Genomic DNA, 22,632 nt, shown 5'->3' with positions numbered 1-22,632 from the left:
GCCGCGGGCCGTGGAGGGAGTTACGGTGGGGCAGGGAGGCGGGGAGGGGGAGGGGCAGGGTGGAGCCCTCTCCACCCTGCCCCTCCCTCTCCCCGCCTCCCTGCCCCACCGTAACTCCCTCCACGGCCCGTGGCTGCTTATAAGTGTTGCTAACTCTTATTCATTTACAGCATGTTAACATACTGTCACCATTCGCTTTTTATGTACTAGTAACTATGCTGGTAATTTTGCTACTGATAATATGTGTACTTGTATTATCTAAGATACTACGCCTGAGAAGACGGCATTAGTAAATAAACATTTCAAATACACATGTGTTCTTCTTAACTCCATGTTCTGGTTTCTAAGAAATATATAACGACCGACTGTTCATGAGTTCCACGTATCCTGAGGTACTATAAGTTCATATTCTGGATTGTCTAAACATTGAGAGTTTGTTATATCCAATGTGACACTGTACCTAGCTTGCTAAGGGGTTTTTGATTACTAAGGTGAGTTTTGGGGCACCCTAATTCGCCGAGGTTCCAATCCTCTGTCAACAGTTCTGTGTGAGAACAGAAACCCTGCGACAGGGGCACCCCCGACCCTTGCTGGAGCTTCATCACACTTGCGATACAACTCCAGCAATGCGCCACCTTTACGGCACAGATACATCACGCATCTGTGCTGTTTTTGCCCCATGATGCGCCGCATTGTAAATGCAGCACACCATAGGTGACGGAACAGCGGCACAGAATGACTAACACATCCCTGGTGATGCGCCAGTCATCATAAATCTATCCCTATGCTTCTTATCTTGTTAGAGATGAACCGCCATATGTATCATCAAAGTTTTTTGCATTTCCTAAATAGCGAACTTTAAGGAATAAATAGCGATTCTTTACCATTCCTAGTTTGCGATGAGCTATTTGCTAATTACAAATTACCCATTCATTTCCTTCATTTCCATAGGGCGGTTGGACTCACTTTTAGCTCGAACGGCTGAATGGATTTCCACGAAACTTGGCAAAATTGTAGGGACTGGTAGCCCGATGTGCCTTTGCTATGTCTCAAGATATATGCTCCAGTGGTTTTTACGAAAATTAACTTTGAAAAATATATATTGGGCTACATTGGCCTATATATATGTTGGAGCCCAAATGTAGCCCAATGTAGCCCAATGAAGCCCAATGTAGCCCAAAGATGGCCGCCAGAGACAAAAAAAACAAATGTAGCCCAAATATCAGCCAGATGTAGCCCAACTATAGCCCAGTGACAGAATGACCAGTCAGCTTCGCAAACCTCCGTTACGCGAAGCGGAGCGCTGTTACAGATATATATCTTTTTTTGAACGTTAATTTCTCAAAATCCACTGGAGCACATATATTGAGACCTAGCAAAGGCACATCGGGCTACCAGTCCCTAATATTTTACCAAGTTTCGTGCAAATTCATTCAGCCGTTCGATTATTATTATTTTTTTTTTTTTTGCCCCGCGGGGCCCTTTTAAAACCTCCATATCAAACCTAGGGGGTCAGCGAGGATCTACTATGCCCCCTTATGGTCATTTGCCCCTTCGCTTTGGCCTCCTCTTGTCTCTCGATCCTACCGAGAGACAAGATGGCGGCCGCTACGGACTGTTTGGAATGTTTACAGACGCCGGAGAACCAATCAGCTTCGCTTCACAAAGCTCCGTTGCGCGAAAAGTACGCGTACTGGAGCGCTGCCCGGTCCGCTGTTACAGATATATATCTTTTTTTAAACGTTAATTTCTCAAAATCCACTGTAGCACATATATTGAGACCTACAAAAGGCACATCGGGCTACCAGTCCCTACAATTTTGCCAAGTTTCGTGCAAATCCATTCAGCCGTTCGGGCTAAAAGTGAGGCCAACCGCCCTATGGAAAACTCAATGTTAAAAACACGTTTTGGGACCCCCCTTTTTTCTCGACCCCCCCTGGACGAACCCCCCCCCAATTTTCAGGGGCTGCTCAGAAACAAAATGTGCCATTTTCCTGAAAATGTCAGCCAATTCCGTCCACAAACGCCAAAGTTATTTGACATAGAATTTTCAAAAATCCCATAGAGAAAAAATCCTAACTATATATACCTACTGGCGACCGCCAGTAGGTAATATATATATATATATATATGTATATATATATATATATATATATATATATATATATATATATATATATATATATATATATATATATATATATATATATATATATATATATATATTACCTACTGGCGGTCGCCAGTAGGTAGTTATAGTTAGGACCTAGTTTCCATAGGAAATCCGCAACATTCTATTGGGAATAACTTTGGCGCCGGTTGTTGAATCTTTGCGAATTTCTCAAAGAAGATGGCCCGCTCCTTCCCTGAAAGTCTTGGGAAGATTCGTCAAGCGGGGGCCGAGAAAAAAGGGGGGTCCCAAAACGTGTTTTCCCCATGTTAATTTCCTTAGGACAATTAGACACGGCTACAGCCCGAAGCGCTGAACGGAATTACACCAAATTTGGGAAAATAGTAGGGTCTGGTACGCAGATCACCCTTTTGGTTAAATGGTGTAAATCCCTCCAGTAGTTCCTGAGAAAATCAAAAGAAAAAAATATATATATCTGGGCGGAGCCTAACCACACATCTCATCGTGAGATCTGATTGGCTGTCAGCACTTCATCCAAGAAGTGTTGGCAGCCATCTTGGGACCAATATACATGATGGCACCTCATTAAAAAGCATTGCAGTTAATAGAAAGTTTTAGGACTTTAGTTACATTATAAATCATTTGTTGATAGAACCATACTAATTTTAGGAATTGTGGTGTGTTCTAAGGTGATTTTTACCATGTGAAAAAGCCTTCTGCTGGGATATCATGAATCATGTTTGAAAGAAAACTATTATCTCATGCTTTTCCCACAGTGGTTTGGAAGGGGATCTATAAGCTAAACTGAAAGCATATTTTCTGTAAATTCACATTATCTTTCTCAGTCATGTGAGAATGAAGTCTGACATTCTCAGTAAAACATGTACATCCAACAAGGACAGAGACTGTCGGTTGATTCCTTTGTGTTCTACTGCAGCTTTCCAGAGTGTTCTAAAGAACAACTAGAGCGCTAACAGTCCTACTTATTACAAAGGTATGGCACACCTGAAGCCATCTTGATTGGAATAAAGTGGTAACTCTTAAAACATTTAATTTAAAAAGGAACAAAATGAGGGGGGTATATTTTGCCATAGAAAGTATGATTAGTGCTGCAGAAAGAAAAATTAGGGCACGTTTTGAGTGACTTCTCAAATCCTCTTCTATTTAATAAAAAAATTCTGACATGCAGTCTCCCAAGATGGCCACCAGAGACAAAAGAGCCCAAATGTGGCCCAAATATCACCCAGATGTAGCCCAAGTATAGCCCAAAGACAGAATGTCCCAGAGTGTTCGAAAGAACAACTAGAGCGCTAACAGTCTAACTTATGACAAAAGTATGGCACACCAGAAGCCATCTTGATTGGAATGAAGTGGTAAGTCTGAAAACATTTAATTTAAAAAGGAACAAAATGAGGGGGTTCATTTTGCCATAGAAAGTATGATTAGTGCTTCAGAAAGAAAGATTAGGGCACATTTTGAGTGACTTCTCAAATCCTCTTCTATTTCATTAAACAATTCTGACATGCAGACTGAAACATGCACTTTCAATACCAGCAGCAGACTTCCCTGGTGAGCAGTAGCTTTACTACAGTGATCTAATGAGCAACTAGAGTGCTAACATTCAGAATTGATGGCAAATGTGTGACACATCTGAATGCCTTCTTGATGGAACCAAAGTAAACAAGCATTGAAAATGCAATAGATCCCGCTCTCGTTTAAGTTAAAGCCATTCTGTTTGTAATGAGGTGGCTTTTTAGCTTTGCTTTTATTAGTGTTTTTCAAACTTACATGTAAATAACATGCATATGTATGCATATATGTATATGTATGCATGCATTTATATTTTTATTTATATAGATATGCAGATTATATATGTTTATATATGTATGTATATATATTACCTACTGGCGGTCGCCAGTAGGTATATATAGTTAGGATTTTTTCTCTATGGGATTTTTGAAAATTCTATGTCTAATAACTTTGGCGTTTGTGGACGGAAGTGGCTGAAATTTTCAGGAAAATGGAACATTTTGTTTCTGAGCAGCCCCTGAAAATTTGGGGGGGGGTTCGTCAAGGGGGGGCCGAGAAAAAAGGGGGGTCCCAAAACGTGTTTTTAACATTGAGTTTTCCATAGGGCGGTTGGCCTCACTTTTAGCCCGAACGGCTGAATGGATTTGCATGAAACTTGGCAAAATTGTAGGGACTGGTAGCCCGATGTGCCTTTGCTAGGTCTCAATATATGTGCTCCAGTGGATTTTGAGAAATTAACGTTCAAAAAAAATATATATCTGTAACAGCGGACCAGGCAGCGCTCCGGTTCGCGGACTTTACGCGTTACGGAGCTTTGTGAAGCGAAGCTGATTGGTTCTCCGGCGTCTGTAAACATTCCAAACAGTCCGTAGCGGCCGCCATCTTGTCTCTCGGTAGGATCGAGAGACAAGAGGAGGCCAAAGCGAAGGGGCAAATGACCATAAGGGGGCATAGTAGATCCTCCCTGACTCTCTAGGTTTGATGTGGAGGTTTTAAAAGGGCCCCGCGGGGCAAAAAAAAAAATAATAATAATAATCGAATGGCTGAATGGATTTGCACGAAACTTGGCAAAATTGTAGGGACTGGTAGCCCGATGTGCCTTTGCTAGGTCTCAATATATGTGCTCCAGTGGATTTTGAGAAATTAATGTTCAAAAAAAGATATATATCTGTAACAGCGCTCCGCTTCGCGTACTTTTCGCGTTACGGAGCTTTGCGAAGCTGATTGGTTCTCCGGCGTCTGTAAACATTCCAAACAGTCCGTAGCGGCCGCCATCTTGTCTCTCGGTAGGATCGTGAGACAAGAGGAGGCCAAAGCGAAGGGGCAAATGACCATAAGGGGGCATAGTAAATCCTCCCTGACCTCTTAGGTTTGATGTACCATTTTGCCAAGTTTGGTGTAATTCCGTTCAGCCATTCAGGCTGTAGACGTATCTAAATGTCCTATGGAAAATTGCATGGGGAAAACACATTTGAAAGTGTTGAAATTTAGAACCAATTAAAATGTTACTTTGGTTTTGTATTTGTGTGTGATGAAAGTTAATTGGTTATGTATATATCTAAAATGAAAGGAAACCACAGCCATTTTGTGATACTACTGTCTGAGGTACATTTGTGAGGAATTTTTGGTGGTCAATTGCTGGTGTTTGATTTACACAGTACTAACACTTCTCCTACTTTTAAAAAGGTGAGTTGTTAATTTGTAAGGGGCACTATGTTGTACACTTGAAGATAATTTGAAAAATGTTTTCTGTTATTTATTTACAGTCCTTCTGTTATACTAAATACTTGATAAAGTTAGTTTTATATTATGTATTACTAAAAACGATAAATGAAAGTGATTATTTTTTTCTGCAATTTACAGCAAGCAATTTCAAAATAAAATGGCTCACAATGAAGAGACCGTGGCAATTTCTTTTGAATTATCCACTACATGTATTGAAATTGAGAGCACCAATAATAGACAAGAGGAAGCCAAAGCGAAGGGGCAAATGACCATAAGGGGGCATAGTAGATCCTCCCTGACCCTCTAGGTTTGATGTGGAGGTTTTAAAAGGGCCCCGCGGGGCAAAAAAAAAAATAATAATAATAATCGAACGGCTGAATGGATTTGCACGAAACTTGGCAAAATTGTAGGGACTGGTAGCCCGATGTGCCTTTGCTAGGTCTCAATATATGTGCTCCAGTGGATTTTGAGAAATTAACGTTCAAAAAAAGATATATATCTGTAACAGCGCTCCGCTTCGCGTACTTTTCGCGTTACGGAGCTTTGCGAAGCTGATTGGTTCTCCGGCGTCTGTAAACATTCCAAACAGTCCGTAGCGGCCGCCATCTTGTCTCTCGGTAGGATCGAGAGACAAGAGGAGGCCAAAGCAAAGGGGCAAATGACCATAAGGGGGCATAGTAGATCCTCCCTGACCTCTTAGGTTTGATGTACCATTTTGCCAAGTTTGGTGTAATTCCGTTCAGCCATTCAGGCTGTAGACGTATCTAAATGTCCTATGGAAAATTGCATGGGGAAAACACATTTGAAAGTGTTGAAATTTAGAACCAATTAAAATGTTACTTTGGTTTTGTATTTGTGTGTGATGAAAGTTAATTGGTTATGTATATATCTAAAATGAGAGGAAACCACAGCCATTTTGTGATACTACTGTCTGAGGTACATTTGTGAGGAATTTTTGGTGGTCAATTGCTGGTGTTTGATTTACACAGTACTAACACTTCTCCTACTTTTAAAAAGGTGAGTTGTTAATTTGTAAGGGGAACTATGTTGTACACTTTAAGATAATTTGAAAAATGTTTTCTGTTATTTATTTACAGTCCTTCTGTTATACTAAATACTTGATAAAGTTAGTTTTATATTATGTATTACTAAAAACGATAAATGAAAGTGATTATTTTTTTCTGCAATTTACAGCAAGCAATTTCAAAATAAAATGGCTCACAATGAAGAGACCGTGGCAATTTCTTTTGAATTATCCACTACATGTATTGAAATTGAGAGCACCAATAATGAAATATTGTCACAAGGAGGAGATGACTTGAATGATTTTTTTGATCAATCTGTTGATGGCGAATTTATCGAATGTTTGGAGACCATAGAGTTAGAAGAATCATCATTGCAGACTTTTCATGAGGAGATTCCAGATGAGATGATTGAAGAGGAAATTCCTGATGAGGACATGTTACTAGTTCTTTCAAATTTTGAAAATTCAGAAGAATAAATTTATATTTAGAAATCAAAAATAGTTTGAGACATTATTCATTTTTATTTTTAATTTATGAGGTTGTAGCGAAGTGATTGTAGTATAAAATGAGACTTATAGTATAGAGTGCAACATTTTTATGTTACATGGTAAGTTTACTCATATTTACTTCCCTTCTCCCACTATATTATCTCCAATGTGTATTTGACATCTCTTCTTCATCTCCGGCCTCCTTTCTCTCACTGTCTGTCTCTGATGCATCTTATCGCTGCCATTTTGTGTAATTACAGAAGAGAGTAAAAAAAAATAGTTCGGAACGTGAAAAGGGGGCAAAGTAGAGTACCCCTCACCTCCTAGGCCTTCTCAGGCGGTCCCAAAAGGATCAGTTTCTGCTTTCCTGAGAGATTATGGTATGAGTTCCATATACCACAATAACTTGCATTACAACATGCAAGATATATATCTCCTATTACCAACTTTTGGAGATATTCGCGCTAAGCCCTGAGCAGTTCTTAGCCATGTTATCCAATGGGAGGTGGATAACATGGCTAAGAGCATTAGCTCGGTAATGCATGAATATCGCTGACTTTTTAGCGATATTCATGCATTGCGGCCGTTTTTTATCGCATTTGCGATAAACCTTGATAATAGCAAGGTTTATCTTCGATAATTTCTGACGATGCTTAGCGGTAAAAAATTCGTTGCTAAGCATCGTTAGCGATAACTATCGCTTAACTTTGGTAATATGCACCAACGTCTGTTAACGTTCGATTCGAAGGAAATGAGGAAGTGTTGAAAAACATTGTCTGCGCCATCTTGCCTTTTTTGAAATGCCACACTTTTGTCGTGCACGGCAGCCATTTTAGATGCCTTGACCAGACCCACTCTCTGCACGCTGTCGATCCTTAGCATGGCTCCCCACCTTCGCAAGCATCTTCCCCAGGCACTGGTCACCCCCGCTCTCTGTGTTATGCATGGGCAATAAACCTCCCCCCATCTGCGCTGCTCTTCCTTGAGAATCACACTCTGTGCCCGCCCGACACCTCCCTTTCGCCCTATTCACTACTGCACCCTCTGACACTCCTCTTCCTCTGTGTCCGATTGTCCAGGCTATCAGCTAGCCCTGCAGATGTAGTTTATGGCCCCAGCTGTAAAGAATCACCCCTCTTCAAAGGAGTTATAGTAGATCAAGGCCCACACCCGATGAGATCCGTCACACCACACGTGTTCCTACTATCTGAAAACCATCCTGTATTGTGATTGGGGAGGGGACCGAGCCTGAAGCGGAAGATTCCAGGGATGACTCTTTGTACATCAAAGTTTTTACAATTATGTGTCATATTAAAAATATATAGCACTCCAACAAAGTAGTAGGATTATAAAACTTTAATAACTTATAAATATATACAACAAAACAAAAACAGTAAAAACATTTAAACAACGAAGAGACCGTGGCAATTTCTTTTGAATTATCCAATACATTTATTGAAATTGACAGCACCAATAATGAAATATTCTCACAAGGAGGAGATGACTTGAATGATTTTTTTGATCAATCTCTTGATGGCGAATTTATCGAATGTTTGGAGACCATAGAGTTACAAGAATCATCATTGCAGACTTTTCATGAGGAAATTCCTGATGAGGACATGTTACTAGTTCTTTCAAATTATGAAAATTCAGAAGATGTTGCCTGGGTGCCGCACTGATTTGGGTATCCGGCGTGGGGCGTCCCAGGGGGTGGATTGTCAGTAGCGGTCTGTGGCGCGAATAGTTCCAAGGCAGCAGAAAGCGCTGAAATCTGGATGTCACGAAGGTGATGTCTAGTAAGTTGCCGCCCAGCAAATAACGGCGTGGGGCGCCGCGGGGGTGAGTGAGTCCAGTAGGCACCACAGCTATACTTATCGGCATTGCAGAATTACTGCTGGGGACAATGCCTGTGCTGTAGCAGGGTCACAGCAGAAACAAAAAGGATTCTGTTGAAGATGTTGTTGGTTTTCAATTTGAAAACAGTTCTGGTGTCAACTGCTATGCTAATGTAGTGGTTAATGTTTTGTTTTCTCTAGAAAATGTAAAAGAGGAGGAGGCAGTCCATAGTTCCGGTAAAAGGGCAAAGGAAAGGATCGGTGGTTTGAACTATCAGTCAAAAAGGGGAGGGGGTGCAACAATTTTTCCTACCGGGTCACACTGTGCTTTCACCGGAACTGAGGTCTGCAGGATTCTAGTCATTCAAACTGAGGCTGGTGGCAGCATGGGAGCGCCGACGTCCCGCGGATACAGTTTCGTCACTCCACGGGCGATCATGGCAGTCATTCCCCATCGGGGGTGTCTGCGGGGGTCGGAGACTCCCGCGGCTCCTCTAGAATCTTCAAGGTCGTGGAGGACTACGGTGGTGGAGTCAACCAGTGACCGGGCCATTTCTTTATGCTGGGCCCGCTCTTGCCAGGTCGACCGCCATTTTGAGAGTTCGGTAGCTACTGGCGATCGCGGGGTCAAATGAGCGGACGGGCTCCACCCTGCCGGGCGAGACGTTGCAGCATCGCCACAGTGGAAGAACCCTTTTCCGGGCGCCTGGAGCGCTGAGGGTGCAGCTGGGAAGCCTCCACCTGGGGAGGCGGGAGAGGCCTGTTCGCATCGTCTCTCCCTCCCAGTGCACCCCACGGCGTCTCGCTTGACATTTGTTATGGCCGGACCAGGCGATGAGGATGAGGGGGGGGGGTCGGAGGCATGTGCAAGACATCCCCCCCCAGTGTTGTCGCAGCCATTATAAAAGAAAGAAGAAATGTCCCGTCCGTCTTTGGGCCGCACCTCCGGTGGATGGCGGCCGGACGCCCTTTGCTCTGGCCCCATGAACGGGTTCCTTGGCTCATCGGCTGCAGCCGGATCCCGTCGGCCCCAGCCCCCGGCCGTTGGTGGCCGGACCGGGAGAGAGTGTGGAGGGACAACCTGCAACTCTCAAGGGCCACCGCGGCCGGACTGGGAGAGAGAGGGGAGGGTCGAGGACAGGGACATTCCCCCCCCTGAAACTCTCCAGTGTTGTCAATCCCCCTGGCCGGGTCCCGCTGGCCTCGGCCTCTCCTCCGGCTACACCCTACGTGATGATCTCCTGGCCGAGGCGTGGCAGCAGGACCCGCCTTATATGTGTTGCTTCCGGCTGGGCGTAGCCGAAAACCTGTTGCCCTTTGGAAGTTTCTAGAATGGGGCGGATGTCTGCTGACTTCTATCTTTCCCAGTTTGCCGTTATTTGGCCGTGGCAGGCGGTGGGACAGACACGTTTTGGGGCAGTGAGGGGCGATGTTTTCAGGTTTCTTATTACGGGCTTACTTCTAACGTTTCTTGTTTCTAGGACAATAATAGGTTTTATCATTACGTATTGTTATCGTTTCTTTGTTTGTTATTTAATAAAAAGTTCATCAGTGGCCTACTGATTTTCGTTTTCCTATTCTTTTCTTTCCAGGTTGTTTCATGCTAAAGTTTCTGTTAACAGGATACAGTGATCACTTCGTTATTATTGCATATGTCCTTTTCACTAGGGGTGCTCTCTGGTCGGGCCAGATGACCTATCTCTAGTAAATGGTCCGGGTGAAGCAGGTGCATCAATCAGTGGGGAGTAGATAGGCATGACAGATTACAACGGGGGAGAAAGGTCCGCATTACGTACCCTTTCACTACTTGCAAAGATTTTCCTACGTTTATTTGCAAACAGGGAATACCTCCCAAAAGAACTAATTCCCAAACAGTCAATGTTCGGACAATCAATCAATCAATGAGGAATGAAATAGGTACGACGTGTTAAAGGCTTGCGTTACCTACCCTTCACTTATCCGCAAAGGGAGTGAGAATATTCCTATTCTTCCTCGTTTGCAGGCAGAGAAGATCCTTAAGAGAACCAACTTCGAACAATTCAATGCTCGATTCAAACAATCAACAAGGGGTACTGTGAACACAAATGAACGCCGCTTATGTACATACACATTGCTATTTTCAACAGGTTGTTCCTAATGTTTCTATTTTAGCGAGGTCAAAAAGAGATCCCATTAGTGGCCTACTGATTTTGCTCGATTCCTTTTGTTTTTTTACACGATTTTTCGCTATCTGCAAAGACTAAACAGAGTATTGCGACTCTGTGCTTGTTTGTAAATAGAGAATGAACCAAAGAGAACAATCAATCAAATGGAGAGAGAAGCAGGCACGACGGATTACAACGGGGGCAAAGGCCTGCGTTAACTACCCTTCACTATCTGCAAAGAGAGAGTACTCCTAATAGAAATGAGGGGTGGGGGGCAGCATTCAAAGCAGATCAGTGTGCATAAACACGAAAATGTTTTTACTTACCACGTACTTGACATTCGACAGTGTATGATATTTGCTATTAAAAAACCATTGAAATTCACTGAAAAAACCATAGGTTATAGACCATATATAGTTAGGAATTAGCATTTACAAAACCTTGAAAATTCACTGAAAAAACCATAGGTTATAGACCATATATAGTTAGGAATTAGCATTTACAAAACCTTGAAAATTCACTGAAAAAACCATAGGTTATAGACCATATATAGTTAGGAATTAGCATTTACAAAACCTTGAAAATTCACTGAAAAAACCATAGGTTATAGACCATATATAGTTAGGAATTAGCATTTAAAAAACCTTATTTTACTCACACAAAACCATTGAAATTCCATATATAGTTAGTTGCACTAACTATATATGGCGCACCCGCAATCCACTGCTGATCATGTCACATATTACATCATTCATGACATGGTCAGTGACATCACTGATGACATCACTAATGACATCAATGATGACATCTCATTTGACATCATTCTTGTGCCAATACGATAAACCTCTTCAGACTCTAATATAACCTTAGATACACTCAGTGTATACAGACACTCACACACTGTCACTCATCCATGGAGTTACTCACACACCTAGTCAGTCATGCAAATAAACAATCTCACCTCCATTTCTTCAACTATACAGTTATACACACCTTACTTATTCAAACATATACTAACACATATTTACTCTCTTATACAATCCCTGATACAAGTTCACAATGATCCATACAACCACTCACACATTCAGTGGCTCTCATGCACAGTTATTTATATATGCCAACTCTCACATGTACTGTGTTTTACATATGTACTTACTATGACATGTAGCATTGAGATATCCATTCACTCATCAATACACTCATGCACACAGTCAACTGCCCATGTAGCTGTTTCCACATGCACTCTTGAACTCATACACCTAGTGAATCAGCTGCTCACACATCTATGCACAGAGTCACACACCTCCCAGCCACCCCTACACAAACTCAATCTCCCATACAAATATTTGGGCAACCAATCAATAACACTGATAGCCTCTCGTATAGCTAATGATCAACACATGCAGCAGTTTACATCACAACAGACATTATGATGCACAAATTAAGACAGTTTAGTCACTAACCCATGCATTCAGTGAGACACATTTAATCACTCACTCATACAGTCAGTCACGCACCTACTAAATCCTTCATCCAGACACTTATACATCCACTCATTCTTCAATATGTAAGACATATTTTAACTTTACAGAAACATACAGTCACTGGATGTTGTCATCAGTGATGTCATCAGTGATGTCATTTGAGATGTCATCAGTGATGTCATCAGTGATGTCACTGACCATGTCATGAATGATGTAATATGTGACATGATCAGCAGTGGATTGCGGGTGCGCGATATATAGTTAGTGCAACTAACTATATATGGAATTTCAATGGTTTTGTGTGAGTAAAATAAGGTTTTTTAAATGCTAATTCCTAACTATATATGGTCTATAACCTATGGTTTTTTCAGTGAATTTTCAAGGTTTTGTAAATGCTAATTCCTAACTATATATGGTCTATAACCTATGTTTTTTTCAGTGAATATATATATATATATATATATATATATTACCTACTGGCGGTCGCCAGTAGGTATATATAGTTAGGATTTTTTCCCTATGGGATTTTTGAAAATTCTATGTCTAATAACTTTGGCGTTTGTGGACGGAATTGGCTGAAATTTTCTGGAAAATGGAACATTTTGTTTCTGAGCAGCCACTGGAAATTTGGGGGGAGTTGGTCCAGGGGGGGCCGAGAAAAAAGGGGGGTCCCAAAACGTGTTTTTAACATTGAGTTTTCCATAGGGCGGTTAGCCTCACTTTTAGCCCGAACGGCTGAATGGATTTGCACGAAACTTGGCAAAATTGTAGGGACTGGTAGCCCGATGTGCCTTTTGTAGGTCTCAATATATGTGCTGCAGTGGATTTTGAGAAAATAACGTTCAAAAAAAGATATATATCTGTAAGCGCGGACCAGGCAGCGCCCCGGTACGCGTACTTTACGCGTAACGGAACTTCGCGTAGCGAAGTTGATTGGCTCTCCGGTGTCTGTCAACATTCTAAACAGTCCGGAGCGGCCGCCATCTTGTCTCTCGGTAGGATCGAGAGACAAGAGGAGGTCAAAAGCGAAGGGGCAAATGACCTTAAGGGGGCATAGTAGATACTCCCTGACCCCCTAGGTTTGATGTGGAGGCTTTAAAGGGGCCCCGCTAAGCAAAAAAAAAAAAAATTTTTTTTTGTTTTTTTTCGTGGTTAGCGCCCGGTACGCGAACCGGGAAGCGTACTGGGGAGCGTATCACAATAAAAAATGAATGATAGACTTTTCAAATGCTGTATGTTAATTGATTGTTGGTTTTGTTGATTATTTTTTTTTTTAAACTTTTTTTATTGTGTTTCATAATTTATTAAACTTTCTAACATTTCATTGTCAGAAATTTCATAATCATGGAATATAGATTGTAGTCTCTGAGGTTGTAAAATGTCCTCATTTGCAAGGAGGTTATCTACTGCTTGCACACATTGCAGTAGTTCTTGGTCCCATGTTTCATCCATAAATTCAATCTCATTTGGATCAATGATTTCTGTGTTGGACTCTGGAAGGATAATTTCAAATGAAATGTTTTGTTCACTTTCCATTTTTCCTGAAATTTGCATTAAAAAAATATATATTAGTAGAGGTAGGGCACTGTTGGGATTAATTTTAGATAGGCAGTTTTTATCAGAGAATTTATCTTTGGGCAGTGTATAGTATCAGAGTGGAAGTAGGAATATAAAAAAGTGTATCTAAATTTATAAGTACTACAGAGGGATAGTATATAACTAACAGAAAAAGTTTGCCATATTAACTTAAAGTGCACAATATACTTCAGTTTTAAAAATAAAAACTTACCTTTAAAAAGAAGTTGAAGTTATTAATGAAAATCCAAATGAAATGTACACCAGGAAGTAGTAGTCAAAATGGCTGTGTTTCCTTCTCTTCCTTTATATATATTCGGGTACATAACCAATCAAATGTCAGGTAAAAAAAGTAGAAAATGAAAGTAACATTTTAATTGGTTGTCAATTCCAACACTTCAGATGTGTTTTGTGAAGTAATTTACCTCACGGTATTTAGAGAGGACTACAGGCTAAATGGCTAAATGGAATTCCAATCAAATTTGTGAAAATGGTAGGGATTGGTATGTAGTATGAGCTATTCTATATTTGGTGAAATTGTCTCCAGTGGCTTTTCTGTGAACTACTTTCCCACCTTTTTTGATGGTGCGCTTCCCAGGAAGCGACCCGGTACGCGAACCGGTGAGCGCCCTGGTACGCGAACCTTAAGCGTAACGGGAGTCCACCATTTTGTGTTTCGGTCGAATTATGATACAAGATGGAGGGCAAATAATGTTCAGAATGGGTAGAAGGGGGCACGGTAGACTTATCTTGACCCCCTAGGTTTTGTGAGGGTGGCTGAGGAGGCCCATATGTGCGGAAAAAAAAACATTTTTTTTTAAAATTTCGCGAGGTTAGCTCCCGGTACGCGTACCGGGTAGCGCACCAGGGAGCGTATTTTGTTGAAAATTAGTGAAAATAGTTAGAGTAAAAAAATAATTGTGAGTGATTAGATGTAGGGTAGCTCTGAGAAGAGCTTTTGGGTTTATGGTACATTTAGGTACTTATAAGTAGGTACCAATGCACATTTTTAAATTCAGAGTGAAAACTCTGTTGCCCTCATCTGAGAAGTGAACTCCATCTCCTCTGTAGATATCTTGCATGTAGTAACGCAAGTTATTGTTGTACAGGGAGCCCATTCCATGGTCTCTCATGTAAGCTGAAACAGATTTGTTTACATGCTTCCTCGACTTCTCAATTTGTGGACAAAATTGGTTTGACCACCTCCATTTCTGTCTTTGGCATATATTTGAATATACCAAGGCAGTCTGAGGAAAAAGTGCCATTAATTGCTCAAAGGTGTCCTTTAAAAGCATTTCCAGACCTACACCAGTCAAAGTGCCCAAGTCATTACCTCCACAGTGCACAATTAACAGGTCAGGTTTTGGCAAATGCATAAAGGTTTTCACCAATGGTATCAATTGGTGACATTTTAATCCTCTCTGGCCAAACCACTTAATTTCCACATCTTGTAAATTGAGGTTAGGTAAATTCCTGCTTTCAACGTACCTTTGAGCCCAGTGAATATAACTATGACCAACAATCCAGACAGAAAACATGGTGAGAGAAGGTTCTCCTGCAGTCAGATGAAGTGTGGCAATGAAATGGCAGTTGAAAAAATGTGAGTTTGAAATGAAAAAAACTGTGGAGTTTCTGTGTTCATGAAGTAGTAACAGTGATTGGTGGATTTTGATTGATGAAAACAGAAAGTTAGGGTGTAGAGATGTGTTCTTTGAAAGATGTATTTTGAGTGGTCAATAAAAAATCATTAAATGAAAGAAAGCACTGGATATGCAGGTGCACTGAGAGTTCAGAGTTCAATTGCAACATTGTTGTGTGAATTTGCAAACACCAGAGTTTCTCCAAGAGGTGGTTGCTATGGAAAATAGGCAGAAAGGGCAGAGGGGGAAGGGTTTTCATTTGAAAAAAAGTGAGGGAAGAGTTTTGATTGGGTGACATGAGAAATATGTGTGAAGAATTACACCATTTCTGTGCTTTTGATAGCTGCAGACTCTGGAGTGCATACCTTTTGCTCTGCTGAAGACAAATTGGTGTGTTTCTTAGGCTGTTTTCAAACTCAAAGTATTTGCTAAGGTGAGAAAATATTTCTTTACTTTAGATAGAGAATAGTGTGCTTTAAGGAGAAAATTATGATTTATGTGGCGCAATTTGCTAGTAAATATGCTCTCACATGTGCATGGAAATTTTTGATTTTGAATGTTTTTGTTATATAGCCATGTTAAAAGTGACGCAACCATGCTGGAAAGCCAATCAAAAAATGCTTTCATGTGTTTTAATGACATTTTAAGTCATTTTCTGATGTGCAGTGTTTAGAAATTATGATTTGAAAATCGTTTTTGTGGAAAAGGAATTGTTTTTAAATTCATGACAAGGATATAATGGTGTATGGTTATTTATAAGGCAATTGACTGTCCTTGATGTTATTTTTCTCATTTTAGTGTAAGACCTTTCTCTGTGGCGCAAATTGCTTGTAAATATGCTCTTACATGTGCATGAAAATTTTAATTATCAATGTTTGTGTTACATAGCCATGATAAAAGTGAACCAACCATGCAGGAAAGCCAATAAAAAAACGCTTTCATGTGTTTCAATGACATTTTAAGTCATTTTCTCATGTGCAGTTTTTTGAAATTATGATCTGAAAATCGTTTTTGGGAAAAAGGAATTGTTTTTAAATTCATGAGAAGGACATAATGGTGTATGGTTCTTTATAAGGCAATTGACTGTCCCTGATGTTATTTTTCCCATTTTAATGTCAGACCTTTCTTTGTGGCGCAAATTGCTTGTAAATATGCTCCCACCTGTACATTGAAAATTTTGATTTTGAATGTTTATGTTACATAGCCATGTTAAAAGTGACCCTACCATGCAGGAAAGCCAATCAAAATACGCTTTTATGTGTCTTAAGGACAATTTAAGTAATTTTCCCATGTGAAGTGTTTTGAAGTTATGATTTGAAAATCGTTTTTGAGGTAAAGGAATGTTGTTAAAATTTATGTTCGCCATATGCCCCCAAATTTCTTTCTCAGGGTTGCAGCAGGGTGTTCTTGAGACACCCCTGCACTTTTGGAATAAATTCCTAATTTGTGATGAGCAAATTGTTAATCGCAAATTGCACCTTCATTTATATGAGCCTCCTAGCCCATGGAAATGAATGGGTAATTTGCAATTAGCAATTTTCTCATCGCAAATTTGGAATGGTAAAGAATCGCTATTTATTCCTTAAAATTCGCTTTTTTGGAAATGCAAAATAGTTATATGATACATATGGCGGTTGATGTCTAACAAGATAAGAAGCTTATGGATACATTTATGATGACTGGTGCAATGAAGTAGAAATCACTTACTTCATTGGTAGGCCTTTACAATAAATTATCTCCTCTGTATTCTTCATCAAGCATAACTTTAATCTGCAATCCTGAGTAGGCCTCACCTTAAACAAACCTCTGGATAGGCCACATCTTATTGTCATCCTGATTTAATCATTTATAATTCTAGGGACAGATTTATGATAGGTGTATACCTCTTTTGTGCCACTTAGAAAACATTGTCCATGGGGAAATGACTTAAAATGTCATTAAGACACATGAATGTTTTTTTTTTTAAACGTTTGCAATTTTTTTGGGTCACTTTCAACATGGCTATGTGTCTGAAACAGTCAAAATCTAAATTTGCAATGCACTGGTGGGAGCATATTTACAAGGAATGTGCTTCATGGGGAAAGGTCTTATAATGTAATATGGGAAAAATGACATTAGAGATACTGAAATGCCTTATAGAGAAGCATACACCATTATGTCCTTGTCATAAATTTGCAAACCATTACTTTTCCCCAAAAACGATTTTCAAATTATATTTAGAAAACAGTGCACATGTGGAAATTACTTAAAATGTCAATAATTCAAAATTTGTGATTCCTTAAATGCAATGTATAAAAAAAAATATGTAAAAAATGATATTAAGGATTTGGAAACTACCACCAACTTGTAGTTTGTGGTAATTTGCGAATTCTTTTCAAAAAGCATTTTTTTTTAAAAAAAAAAAAGGTCCCATATGACGCCCATACATGCCATTAGGGCATGTAGGTGTGCCATGTGCTCCCAAATTTCTTTTTCAGGGGTGCAGCAGGGTGTTCTTGAGATACCCCTGCACGCTTGAAAAAAATCCTATTTTGTGATGAGCTAATTGCTAATCACAAATTGCAACCTTCATTCCTATGAGCCTCCTAGCCCATGGAAATGAATGGGTAATTTGCAATTAGCAATTTGCTCATTGCAAAATAGGAATGGTAAAGAATTGCTATTTATTCCTTAAAATTTGCTATTTAGGAAATGCAAAATAGTTTGATGGTACATATGGTGGTTCATCTGTAACAAGATAAGAAGCTTAGGGATACATTTATGATGACTGGCGCAATAAAGTGGACATTACTTACTTCATTGGTAGGCCTTTACATATATTATCTCCTCTGTATTCTTCATCAAGCGTAACTTTAATCTGCAATCCTGAGTAGGCCTCACCTTAAACAAACCTTTGGATAGGCCACACCTTATTGTCATCCTGGATTAATCATTTAAAATGCTAGGGACAGATTTATGATAGGTGTATGCCTCTTTTGTGCCACTGTGCGTCACTTTTATGATGCAGCGGCGGTGCTAATTTGCAATTAGCAATTTGCTCATTGCAAATTAGGAATGGTAAAGAATTGCTATTTATTCCTTAAAATTTGCTATTTAGGAAATGCAAAATAGTTTGATGGTACATATGGTGGTTCATCTGTAACCAGATAAGAAGCTTAGGGATACATTTATGATGACTGGCGCAATAAAGTGCACATTACTTACTTCATTGGTAGGCCTTTACATGTATTATCTCCTCTGTATTCTTCATCAAGCGTAACTTTAATCTGCAATCCTGAGTAGGCCTCACCTTAAACAAACCTTTGGATAGGCCACACCTTATCGTCATCCTGGATTAATCATTTAAAATGCTAGGGACAGATTTATGATAGGTGTATGCCTCTTTTGTGCCACTGTGCGTCACTTTTATGATGCAGCGGCGGTGCAAAAGATTTGCTATGAGGCGACAAAATTACAAATTGATGCATTTAGGCAGATATGTCATGGTGTAAAAAAAACGTACCACATGAAACCGATGCAGCAGTGATGCAAAAGATGCACCATGTCGCAAGACAGGCCTCACTTGGGGCCATATGTATCAAGCTAATTAGCATTCGCAAAGATCAAAATTCTACGAATTTCGGCCTTTGCGAATGTTAATTAGACAAATGGTATGTATCAAACAAGTTTGATGCAAAATAAGGAGTAGCAAAATTTGCTATTCCTTATTTTGCGATTGCACTGAAGGATTTGCAAATTTTGTGATTACTTAAATGCAATGTATCAAACAAAAAATATGTAAAAAATGACATTAAGGATTTGGAAACTATTGTGGTAAATTGGTGGTAATTTGTGAATTCTTTTCAAAAAGCTTTTTTTCAAAAAAACAAAAGGTCCCATATGACGCCAACACATGCCCTTAGGGCATGTATGTGTGCCATATGCCCCCAAATGTCTTTTTCAGGGGTGCAGCAGGGTGTTCTTGAGACACCCCTGCACCCTTGGAAAAATTCCTAATTTGTGATGAGCAAATTGCTAATCGCAAATTAAACCTTCATTCCTATGAGCCTCCTAGCCCATGGAAATGAATGGGTAACTTGCAATTAGCAATTTGCTCATTGCAAATTAGGAATGGTAAAGAATTGCTATTTATTCCTTAAAATTCGCTATTTAGGAAATGCAAAATAGTTTGATGGTACATATGGCGGTTCATCTGTAACAAGATAAGAAGCTTAGGGATAGATTTATGATGACTGGTGCATCACCAGGGATGTGTCAGTCATCCTGCGCCGCTGTTCCGCCACCCATGGTGTGCTGCATTTACAATGCGGGGCATCATGGGGCAAAAATGGCACAGATGCGTGACGTATCTGTGCTGTAAAGGTAGTGATTGCTGGAGTTGTATCGCAAGTGCGATGCAGCTCAAGCAAGGCTCAGGGGTGCCCCATCTCCACAATGTTGCGTCAAGACCTATGCCTGCTTAAAGCAGGCGCAGGGTTTTGACGAAGCTTTCTCCTATCTGATTGTAAATACGGCACACCATGGGTGGCAGAGTAGCGGTGCACGTTAACTGGTGCATGCCTGGGGATGTGCCATTTAATATAAATCTGCCCTTTAACATTTAAGTATGTGCAGGGGACACAGAGTCGGTGAGGCTTATCCAAGGTTAAGAAGAGATGAGTCCTGTTCACTGAAAAATTAGACATAGTCTTCACCTGCTCAGCATTGCTGGACATGGCTAAATAATAGCTGCAAAATGTTAATCTTGTTAAACAATTTTACTATTATAATCTCTGAGATTTGTCTCTTACTCTGCAACATCTCATTGTTGTTATCTTTCTTTAAAGATAAAGACAACATCAACATGAGCGACAATCTGCAATCAGTTGATTTTGACCTCATCATTGAACTTGTAATTGAAACATCAGTGGATGTTGATCCATTGGATGATTTAAATCCTGAGGATGAAGAAGAGCGTGATGAGGATGCAGATTTGTCCGAATTATATGATATAGGATGGGAAGCTGACCTGCTTGAGCCTTTGGAATTATAAACATTTATTTTTAAAATTTATAATCAATAAAAAGTAAAAAGGTAAACCGTTTAATTTAAAAATAAAGACACCTTCAAAAACAGGTTATGTGTAGTGTCTTCAATAAAATATTAAAATATGCTCATAAAATTAGATCAGATTCACATATAAAATAGCATAGGTAACATAAATATAAATCTCATTTCTTTTCTGCTATTTCTGTATTGTAAATTTGCAAGGACTAAAAAATCTTCTATTTAAAATGTCAAGTAGTGTGTTATGTTTTTGATCACTATTACTGATTTACTGTTTGATAATAATGTTTAATAACATTTTTATTATATTTTTCCTCAGATTCAACTATGCCTACAAAAATAAGAGAGATGAAGGCTGCAAAACGTCAAAGACAGCAGGAGAAAAAAAAAATGCAGCAGTCCTCTAACAAAAAGATTTCTCAAGCGATGAAGAAAGCACCGGGTAAGAGCTCTAAATATTTCATAAAAAATATTTCTAATAAAAAAAATATTAGTACAGAAAATGTTTCAATCCATAACAACACAAGTAAATCAAATGGAAAGAAAAGGACAAATGAAAATGTTACTGCTAGAGCAAGAGATAAATCTGTGCATGATAGTAGAAGGAAACAACAGTTTACGGAGATTCGTAAACGAATGTTCCGTAACAGGATAATTGGCAATTTGTTAAAAAATATTAAGAAAGGTCAACAGAAATTAGTTTTTTATAGGAGAAAAAAAAAAGTTGAGAAAGTTATTGATCAGGCTTTTGAAATTAAACGTAAGTTATTTATTTTGATAATCAATAGAATTAGGAAGCTAAACAAGGCAATTTTTGATTTCAAAAGAAATAGTAGATGGAAGAGAATAGTTAATCGTAGTAATTTTTGTGAAGTTTTTTCTGGAGAATGGATACATAGTTCAAGCTGTGAGGCATTTTTTAATGAAGAGAGTTATTTCCAGGATAATGATTTGGTGCATGCAGTTGACATCAGTGGTCGTGCTTATGAAGTGAAAGATGGTTGTCCAGTTGAAAAAGAAAAACTTGTGACAACAGAGGCAGAAGAGTTGTTAGGTAATGAGGTTTTAGGAAGACGTGCTAAGGGTCCTGTGTACACCTGGAAGTGTAGTAGTATTTGCAGTGTGCGACAGGATTCCATCAATTTGCTTTGTGATTTTGTACGGTCATTTAACAAGAAAAGTTTGAAGCAGAAAATGAGGTTGTTGCAAGAATTAGATCCTTGCAGAGTGAGAGAAGTGACAGGTTTGCATGGTCATTCACTGGCTTGTCTTTCCAGGAGAGTATGCCAGAGTGTTTTTCATCATTTCAGGATGCTAGCAGTGCATCATAACAAAGTGAGGAAGTTAGTTAGACTGTTGTATTATGCTAAGAGTCCAGCAATTATGCTGAAACAATTATGCGCTGCTCTTTTGCATGGTTCTGAAATAGATGTGAGGAATATATGTGAAGAAATTGAGTTTTGTTACTTTGGAAGTAAAGAGGAGAATGTTGAAATTGAGCAAGAAGTAGAGGGTCATTTGGAAGATACTGTACATGTTTCCAGTACAGATAATTTCCAGAGGGAAATTGCGACGTTTGACATGAAATCAAGTGAGAGGCCTAATTTCACTTGTGTGTGTTGTCGACGCACTTATTATAAGAATCAGACTAAGTTAGTGGATTTATATGCAAAAAGTGAAAGGGAAAACAATAGTGAATGGAAGGATTTTGCAACATACTTGATGGTAGAAAATTGTTTTGATTTGGGATTGGATCAACGTGTGTGTACTTATTGTTGTAACAAATTAAAACAAAACCAGATGCCTGCTAGAGCAGTTCATAATAATCTGGAATTGGTTGAGATTCCTTCTGAATTGAAGGATTTAAATACTTATGAATCTATTTTGATTCAAAGTATCCATCCCTTTCAGGCTATTGTAAGAATGGAGCCAAAGACAGGGAAATTGCCTACATCAGATTTACAGAGAGGATTAAAGGGAAGAGTTGTTTATTTGCCTCTAGATTTGAA

This window comes from Lissotriton helveticus, chromosome 8 (assembly GCF_964261635.1).
Source record: "Lissotriton helveticus chromosome 8, aLisHel1.1, whole genome shotgun sequence".
In the NCBI taxonomy this organism is placed as follows: domain Eukaryota; kingdom Metazoa; phylum Chordata; class Amphibia; order Caudata; family Salamandridae; genus Lissotriton; species Lissotriton helveticus.
Note: the sequence above shows the minus strand (reverse complement) of the source record.